Raw genomic sequence first — 7063 nt, 5'->3', positions numbered from 1 at the left:
TTTACTCTTCAATCTGATATTGAATTTGTTTTGACGTAATGCATAATTCTCAAAATCTTCCTTTGTTTTGTATTCCTTTGATTAAGCTTGAGCTTGTTTATACGATGAGCAATTTCTGGATGTGACAAGTAATACGTTAGTTCGTACGAAAGACGCAATCAGCCCTGGTGCATGGCAATAACTCAACCCTCACTCCAGAACCTTTCCTAACTATCTTTGACACATCAATCTCACTGACACTACCCTCTTCAACAGACAGTGAATGTCGAATCCTCACGTCCCCACTTACCCAGTTGTAAGAACCGTCATCTTCATACTTATATTTTTCCTTCCCTTTCTTCTCACCCATGGATTTTTGAGAAAAGCAAAAATAGACAAGAACAAAAAAAGGCAAGTAGAAAACTAACCTCTTTTACTCATGGTTTTTTCACTTCTCAAACCTTTCAAACAAAACAACCGTTACCTTTATGAATTGATGAATCCGTATTTGATGATGATTTTTGGTTAGAATTGAACATATTTCATCACATAAACTTGCACTTATTTCCTTGAATAGTATACTTCTGAACTTTCCTCCCAAATTGTGCTTGATTATGAAAACATGTTCTTTTGTGCCCAATTTAATATATTTTATTCCATTTGCCTTCCATGCAAAGTGAAGGAAACATGAAGAATCAAAGGAGATAAGTTCAGAGATGTGTGCGTGCGCACAGTCTCTCGTGCGTATGCACAGGAGCCCAAGTAGAGCGCGTGGATCATTTCGAGCGCGTCGCGTGTCTAGGCAATCATCGCCTAGTGTGCGTGCGCACAGGTACTTGTGTGTACGCACAGGATGGGATTTTCGCAAGGTGTGCGGACGCACACGCCTGTGCGTCCGCACAGGTGTCCGCGCATGACTTCATTAAGAAAGCATGTGACTCGCGATTTGAGAGTTTTGGAGGCCCATTTCTGAAGTCTCTTAACTCATATTGGAGGGGGAATGAAGGACATAACATAGCATATCATTAGTATAGTTTAGGAGTAGGAGTAGAAGGTTTTTAGTTTTAGTTTTCTCTAAGATTTTCATCATCTCTACTAGGGTTTCTATTAGGGTTTTACATTCAAAGTGCCATTTCCATTTTTTATCTTGGATTTTGCTAATCTCATTGTAAGTATTCTCTTGTTATTACTCTTTATAGTTACATTGTCATAACTCTTTCTTCTATTTCAAGTTATAGTTCAATTTCACTTCTCCCTTGCAATTTCATTTTCTTGTTGATGAAGTTGGTATTTGATTTTGTTCTATGCTTTCTTATGTTATTCTTGTTGATTGAGATCAATTGTTGCTTTTAATTTCAAGTCTTTTCTTATTTCTCTCATGTTTAATCTTTTTGCCCACCAAGTGTTTGACAAAATGTCAAACATGGTTTTAGGCTAAATTTTTGTCTCTTGGCTTGGGTAAAGTGAGCCATTGGGTTCCTAGAGTTGGAATGTCCAACATTTAGTGTTAATTCTTGGATTGTTAATTGTTCTTGTTCCCACTAACGCTAATTTGTTGCTAAGGCAATTAGCAAGAAATTTAGGATTTGTGGGTTAAGAACACTTATGCTCATTTAACTTACCTTCCGATGTGAGGGTTGATCAAGTGAGACTAATTCATCATAATTGTCATAGTTGTGGTTCCAACAAGGAAAAGATCCTTAGCTCACTCCAAGCCAATACCCCTTTTTTATGCTTTCAATCTTTCATACATTGCTATGTTAATCTCTTTTATACTTTACTTGTTTATATTACATAGTCGATTCTTTAATTTCTTTATTAGTTCAATTGTTACAATTTTGCATGTTCTTTTATTGCTTTATATGTTTATTTTTCATTGACAACCCCTTGATTATTACAACCGGAATTTGCACACTCGTTGCCCTCAAGTGATTCCTTGGGAGACGACCCGGGAGTCAAATACTCTTGGTTTTAAATTAGTTTTGAGTTGTGACACATCCTGTGAATTTCCAATTTGATCGGTGACCGATTGTTTGGTTTGGTCTATGCTTGCAACGTGAATCCTCTTTTAGTGTGAAAAATCCAAACCCAAGCAATTGGCAATATCATCAATTCGCCCCATCATGAATCCCTTCAGGATTCCAAAAATAAACACTATACTTAATGAAACCCCTTCAATTCCATTAAACCCCCAACCATTACTTCTATTGGCAATTAATGATTCAGATTGCATTAATAAAAGCAACAAAACAGTTAATTAAAAGACTACTATACTTCCCCATACATGTTCACATCAATCACCTATATTTTTTCAAATGATTTTATTTTATTTTAATAAAGTCAGTTGATCTGGGAGCTCCATATCTATAATTCACACCGACGAGTTATAACTTAAAAACCTCAACCTGCTTTATCAAAATATCACTAGGCCAAGCTTGGGGCTATGATGTGGCCGTTATAACTCGGTTACATGATATAACTCATCCATAAAGGTTATAGATTAGTTGCCAATGACAGATATCAAGGCAGATATCAAAATGGTCAAATGCGCTATTACTCCCCATTTAATGGCAAAATTACTCGGAGACTCAAACATTATATTCCATTTCAAATATAGAAGAAAGGGTAAGAATGTTATTCAGATTAATGCAATTTATAAAGCCTATTATTCACTTACTAACTTGAGCGTTGTAGTGCCTTTTGCAGGTACCCATCCCCTTGTTCTCTCATTGTCGACGTATAACTCATCCCGACGGAAAGCTTACAGACACTCATCGGTGGACGAGCTATAAAACGGCCAACCTCCACAAGAACAACCATTATATTTTTAACTCCGCCTCTCTGAGAAAAGGATATATATGGAAAGCACAATATATTATTTTAGTTTTTCACCGTTTCCTCTAATTTTATCGGATTAATCTATTGTGAATTAAAATTTCATTTAAAAAATAGGAATAATTTAACGATAAAGAATTTAATTAAAATACATGAGACATTAATTATTTCAAATTTTATTGTTGCTAAGAATATATCAAAAAACTTTGAAAGAAATTCATTTTCTTTTAAACATAATTAAAATTCATGTTCTACTTACAAACTTATAGTAGTAATATATTTACACCATTATAATTTTTTTCATTGTATCTTTTAATCTGACAAGACAATTGAAGACTAGTTTATCACAAATTGAGACTTTATTAAAAGTTTATCGCTGACCAATGAATTGCTGTATGCAAAAAGTTAGGCTCAAATTCTCGACAACTTACTTAAGTGGACAAGTGAACTGAAGGGTAATGGGAGAAGGAAGAGAAATAAAATAACATCATTTAAAAACGAGGAAGGAGATTGGGTGGATAATGTCGACATTGTTAAAGTTTGGGGTGTTAATTTTTTCAAGAATCTCATTGTTCTAATTTGAGTTATAACTCTTTTTCTATTTCCAATCTTTTTTTCAGGTTACAAGAATTTGATTATGAAGCCTTAAACAAGGAAGTGTCAAATGATGAAATTAAAGATGGTGTTTTCTCAATGGGAAGTTGGAAGACCTCCGGTAATGATGGCCTTCCGACCAAATTTTATCAACAAGCTTGGGATATGGTAGCACCATCACTTACAACTTAGGTGAAGGGAGTTTTTAGACAGCCTGAGACTATTATGGATGTTAACAAAATGTTAATAGTCATTATCCCAAAAATTACTTTACTGGAAAATTTTGGGCATTTTAGGCCTATTAGCCTTTGTAATGTTTTCTATAAATTTATAACTAAAATTATTGCTTCTAGATTGAAAATATTTATGCCTACTTTAATTTCTAACATTCAATCTAGTTTTGTGCCTGGCAGGGTCAGCTCAGATAATATTTTAGTTGCCCAAGAGGTTGTGCATACCATGAGGAACAAAAGGCAAGGGAAGGGTCTTATGGCGATCAAAATAGACCTGGAAAAGGCCTATGATAGAATCAATTGGGCCTTTGTGATAGATACTCTCAGAGATGTAAGGATACCAGAAAACATGATAAGAGTTGTCAGCTTTTGTATCTCGACACCTTCCATGAACCTCTTTTGTGAATGGCTCTCCATCAGATTCTTTCAGTCCCCTCTCCACCTATCTTTTTGTTCTTTGTATTGAGCATTTATCGTAGTTAATAAATAATGTAGTTCATAACAAGGAATGGGAACCTATAACTCTTTCAAGAGGAGGACTGATAAATCATTATTTTATGGTAAATTTTGGATTAAAATGAGTGAATTTTATCAAATTACCTTGCATATATTCATTGAAATAGCATAGTTTTGTGAACTTCTCCTAATAGTGCTTAATGATTAAAAACATGCGTTTTAGATCCTTAAATTGTTAAATTTAATTTGCTTCTATTACCTTGATGTATTTGTTGAGTGATTTCAGGCTTAGAAGGCAAGGATGGCTTGAAGAAGTGAAGAAGAGAGCATGCAAAAATGAGGAATCATGAACAATTTGAGTTATTTGAGTTTGGAAGTCTTGACAATCTCATCCCCTGAATTTTGACAATCTCACGTACGCATACACCTGTCGTGTACGAGAGATACCAAGAGCGTGTCTCATTAAAGAAACACGTAAGGGGAAATTTCCGGAGCCTTTTGGGCCCAATCCAACTCATTTCTGATGCTACTCAAGTGGAGGATGAAGGGGGTGGGGGAGGGATCAACACACACTACCATATTCACATTTTTTACATTTGCTTCTTAGGTTTTAGTAAGATTCTAGGGAGAGAAGCTCCAACTTCTCTCTAGAATCCCTAGGTTTTTACTTAATTTTCTTGTTAGTTTTAGGTTTTAGCTTTGTTTAATTATAATTTTGATACTTAATTTCATATTCTTGCATCCTAATTCTCTTAGAATTTAGTGGTAGTTATCTTATTTGGTTTTGTTAGTTTATGAGCCTTGTGAATTTTAGATTTTCTTTAATGCATTTGATGTTTTATGTTTTATTTATTCTTATTTGAGTTATTACCATTGATCTTTTGTCTTGGGTAGTTATAGATTTTAAGAATTCTTGCAATTTATGAAGTTCTATATTTATACACTCTAGGTGTTTGATAAAAATACTTGAATTAGTTTTAGAGTAGATTTTTGCATTCTTGACTTGGGTTGGTAACTTGGGTAACCTTGAGTTATAAATGTCCAAGTTGATTGATAATTTAGAGATTCTAATTAATCTTGTTTCATTGACGATAATCTTTTGCTAATTCAATTAGAAGGTTGATTAGGACTTATGGATTAGGATTAATTAAGCCCTTTTCACTTTTCTCCGATGTTTGGAATGATGAAGTGAGATTGCTCTTTGTAATTATCATGTTATGGTTACAGGGATAGTTATCCTTAACTATCAACCTTTGCCAAGATCTTTCTTAGTTAATTTCCTTAATTATCTTAATTTGTTATTTTCATTTTTTAATAAAAAACTCCCGATATCTCATAGCCAATAATTGCACACTCGATTGCAATTCCTAGGGAGAACGACCCAAGATTCTACTTTCGGTTATTTTGATTTGTATTATGACAACCTTTTAAACTTTGATTAGGGTCATTTGTTGGTTTAAAACTATACTATTGACGAAGCAATTCTTTTTGAGAAAATTTTAAAACGACGATTATCCCTCATCAAGGACCTAAGATCTTTCACCTCTATTTTGCAGATGACCTAGTTCCTTCTGCTAAAGCGAACAGAAATAAGTCTTTTATGACTGCTCGTGATAGAAAATCAGTCTCAGAAAGTCGTATGCTTTCTTCTCTAGCAACGTCAATTACGGTACCAGACAATAGCTTAGTCAAGAACTAGAGATCAACCTAATAGCTAATTTGGCAAAGTATTGGGGTGTCCCTCTCATACATGAAAAATACGGTCCACAACACTTTCAATTTATCATCGACAAGATGCAAAGCAAACTCTGCAGTTGGAATCAAAAGACGATGTTGCTTGCGGGGAGATGTACTCTTATCCAGTCGGTTCTTGCAACCATCCTGAGCTACTCTATGCAAACAATGAAGATTCTGACCATAGTATGCAACAGGATAGACAAAATTTGTAGAGATTTTTTATTAGGAAGCAGCAAGGAAGAAAAAAAATCTACCTACTCAACTGGGATTATATTTGTAAACCAAAGGAGAAGGGTGGCTTGGTAGGTCTACAAAAGGCGCAAGAAACCAACTTTCTTTTCCTCATGAAATTGGCTTGGGGCTTAATACATGACAAGGAAAAGCTTTGGGTTAAAGTCATCCTTGCCAAGTATGGATGTGGAGACAATAATTTGCCGAAGGTTCAACGAAGAGCTAATAATTCAAACGCATAGCTAGGTATTAATAAGGTATGGAGCAAGGTAAAAAAACAACCTCATTTGGAGGCTCGGAGATGCGAACAAGATCTTATTTTGGCAAGATCAGTGGATTCTCAGTTATAATCATATAAAGGAAGCATCTTTGGTTGAGTTAGACGAAAAAAAGCTTAAGGAAAAAGTAGCATACTACATTAATGAAAATAGAGAATGGGATTGGGATGCTCTAAACTTGGTTTTACCTGAAGAGATCATTGACATTCTACATACTATTAAAGCTCCAAATCCTAACATGGGAGATGATGTTATCTACTGGTCAGCAAGTCCAAATGGCTTATTTTCTATCAAGTCATCGTACGAGTTATTCTATACAGAAGAACAGGAAGCGAACAAAATTTTCAAGAATATTTGGAAAGCTAAGCTTCCTCAAAGGCTTAAATCATTCAGTTGGTTGCTCACTCACGAAGCTCTTTTAATAAAATTTAATAGGAAAATAAGAGGGCTTACAGAAGACGAGAGTTACCCAAGATGCCAAGGAGAGAAAGAGACTTTGCTCTACACGTTGCATGATTGCTTGTTCATCTGCAGCATTGGACAAGCATTATCAACAGTGAACTACAACAAGATTTCTTCAACTAAGCTTATACAGAGTGGCTCGAGGAAATTTGTGTAGGAACACTCCAAATCAGAATGGTATACTGTAGACCATCACCTTTGTCATAACTTGCAACAGTGCCTGGAGATACAAAAATGAGCTAGTTTTTAATAATCAAA

Source organism: Arachis stenosperma, chromosome 1 (genome assembly GCF_014773155.1).
Source record: "Arachis stenosperma cultivar V10309 chromosome 1, arast.V10309.gnm1.PFL2, whole genome shotgun sequence".
NCBI classification, from domain to species: Eukaryota; Viridiplantae; Streptophyta; class Magnoliopsida; order Fabales; family Fabaceae; genus Arachis; species Arachis stenosperma.
Note: the sequence above shows the minus strand (reverse complement) of the source record.